This window comes from Poecilia formosa, unplaced genomic scaffold (assembly GCF_000485575.1).
Source record: "Poecilia formosa unplaced genomic scaffold, Poecilia_formosa-5.1.2 Scaffold81, whole genome shotgun sequence".
NCBI lineage: Eukaryota > Metazoa > Chordata > Actinopteri > Cyprinodontiformes > Poeciliidae > Poecilia > Poecilia formosa.
In genome coordinates this window covers 1,178,792-1,181,711 of record NW_006800020.1, presented here as the reverse complement: position 1 = coordinate 1,181,711, position 2,920 = coordinate 1,178,792, and the positions used below count along the sequence as shown (strand labels likewise).

At 39.0% G+C, this 2,920-nt stretch overlaps 1 protein-coding gene across 2 annotated transcripts in view; it reads left to right on the top strand.

The window, feature by feature from the left end:
• Positions 1-1,014: 1,014 nt before the first annotated feature.
• The window catches only part of dennd4a (DENN/MADD domain containing 4A), a 26,342-nt gene continuing 24,436 nt past the window's right edge, over positions 1,015-2,920 (top strand). For both annotated transcript variants that reach the window (XM_007556822.2, XM_007556821.2), the window contains exon 1: positions 1,015-1,252. The gene's annotated coding sequence lies outside the window, so the exon portion shown is untranslated. The remainder of the gene's footprint in view (positions 1,253-2,920) is intronic.

Sequence of the window (2,920 nt, the reverse complement as noted above, 5' to 3'; positions counted from 1 at the left end):
TATATATATATATATATATAAGCATACTGATGGCACAACATAACAGTGGTAGACAAAAACTCCAGCATAAGTTGTAATTAACTCTCTCATTTGCAGGCCCTTGCAGCCCAAAAGCATTTGGAAAAATTACAGGACAGGTTAAATTATAAGCTAGTTGTGAAGGCAAAAAGCAAACATTTCAATTGTAGTTGTTTCAAGATGGCAGTCCACTTTCATCTAGATCTCATTATTTCCACAGTCCACACCCTGAAAAATCTCACAAGTTAAAAAGAATGCAAAATTATCTACTACTAGTCAGATAACTGCTCACAACCTTTGGCAGCACTCCATTAGCTTTAAAACAAGCAGTTGTAAACATATAATGCAAAAATGATCCAGGAGCAGAAAGAGGGGCTGTGAGGTTTGGTGGACAATGATAAGTTTAACAGGAAGTTGGCCTCCAAGTCAAACTCTGGCAAGTACAACTTGAGCTGGTGTTCTGATGATCTTGGCTCTGTTGTATTGTATCAAAAAATATATGTGCTGAATTTTATACATTGTTTTGAATCATAACACTCAGCTGCACTTTATCATTAATTGATGCAGTTGGAGGAAAATCTAAACATTGGAAAGGAGTTAGTGAAAATATTAAACAGCAGTGAATTGTGAATTTTTGTAACGTACAACTTCATGATTTAAAATTTCAAATGGTTTTCTGTCACTAATTTATTTAATTTTGCCATTTTCGCATCTCTGTGGAGGTTGATAATTAAATATGTGATGGCATTTTTCATAATTCTGGGCCCTTTTATTTTTATTTGCTGATTCACATCTTCTAATACAGAAATATGATCGAAGAAAAGCACCGGTGGACTGTACTGTTTTTAATGAACAGCTTCGTGTATGAGCTTGTCTAGCTTTCTCGGAATTAAGTGTGGAGAAACAGTTGGTGTTTCTCCACCGCCTCAAACGTTGATGTTTCTCTCACAGCCGCCAGCGGTGTCATCAGTGACGTCAGTGAGGTTTGTAATCAGTCACGTGGGCAGCGCAGGTCTGGATAAAAACGCTCCCCTGCACTACACCGTATATACATATATATATTTGGATCCTTATGCTCTACAGGATTTTTCCAACACACTAACATAACAAGAATATAAGCGTAAAATTTTTTTAAACAAATAGTCAAAGTGAGCAAAGAGGAAAGCGTTTTAATATTTGTAAGAAACCCGGAGGCGCTGTCATATTCCGCAGGTCACCCTTCCGTCTTCGTGATGTGAGTAAATATTTATTTTTACCGAGTAAAAACGCAAACCTACCTACTGTTTCAATCTGTGCTATTAAGATGTTTATTTATTTCCAACGTGGGAACCAAAATCACATTCCCTCACGTTTGACGCTACGTTTGACGTGATCCCGTTAATAGCAATTTAATATTGGATTAATAAGCCGAAAGTAATCGTCGAGGTGGAATTGTTTGAATGTTGTGCAGACACGCAGGAATAACGTGATGTTTTCGCCGTGATTTGTTGTGCGTCCATCGGCTCAACTGAACCGAATGAAGGCGTACTCCGTTGCATCCTGTGTTGATGCTGTGTAAAATGGCTTAAAAAAAAGGATAAAACGCTCAGGGCAGTTATATATTTTTAATTTGATTATTTATTCAATGCAGACATTCCTTCTGCATACAATGCGTGGTTTGCAGGTTAATCCAAGCGTGGCTCTTTTGCGTTTTTTTGTTTTGTTTGTTTTTTTCTATTCCGAGCTCCACCTTGGAGTGTGCTCTCCCTCATCTTTCTGCTCTGTTTGTCTTGGGCGTGTGTGGCCTCTTCATCTAGGAGCTGGGTCTCCCTCTCGGTCAGACAGGAACCATGCAAATGGCCGATGAGGGTGAAGGTTGTCTTTATGGCTAAGAAGGAACAGATGCTGAGTGAAGCAGCCTGCATGTTGTGGTGGTTCCCTCTGCCCATCGTCCCTGCACCCTCTGTTGTTAGTTCAGCTCTTTAATCCCTGCCCAGCCGGGCTGTCCAGCAGGCGCTGCCTCGGTCTCCTGGATGACATTAATTACAACAATATAACTCAAAGCAGGTCCAGGTTCAAAGCTTGCTTAATAATCGTGTAACATCCAGAGATAATCTGTTTCTAGAGGTCTGTAGTTATGAAGGTTTTATTTATTTATTTTTTTTTTTTTGGGGGGGGGATACCCCCAGAAGGCTATTAAGTTAATACTGTAATGGAAGTGTGGAAAAATGTTTTTGGAATCAAACGGAAATTATCTGTGTTTAGAAGCATTTTACTCGAAGTCAAAGAACAATATTTGTAGTTTTGTCCAGATAAGTTTTTTTCTTGCAGCATTTTAATGCTAAATTGTACATATTATAAAATTTGTGACTACTTGTTTGTTCATTTAGTTCACTTATTTATTTATTTATTTTTTTTGGTAAATTCCAAGAAAATGTATTTAAAAGTAGACATGACAGAAAACATCCACAGTTACAATGCTTTGCGTGTGTGGCAGTCCGAGCTAAAATTACCAAGGTGATGTAAGACCACGTGAAAATATTTCTGAGAGCGCATCTTGACGCTGTTGGAGAACCCTTGGAGTTGAGTCTCTTTGAGGGGGGAAATAACGGTGATGAAAGATTGGAACTAATTGACAGAAGTGCTTCACAAGTTACTGCTTGGCTAACAGTTGCGGGTGACTCATGTACGCAGTGGATGTGGATGGGGAAGTCGGCTTGTTAGCTGGCGAGAAGAGGAAATCCGCCATGTCCTTATTTGTAGTGAAAATATGAAGAAAAATGTGGTGAATGAAAAACTTGCAGCTCCTGTGGAGCCCATGAGTCACTCACTGCCAGTCCTGAGCCAACATAACAGGATTGCCCTTATTAAGGCATAGATGAACACTATCTATCTATCTATCTATCTATCTATCTATCTATCT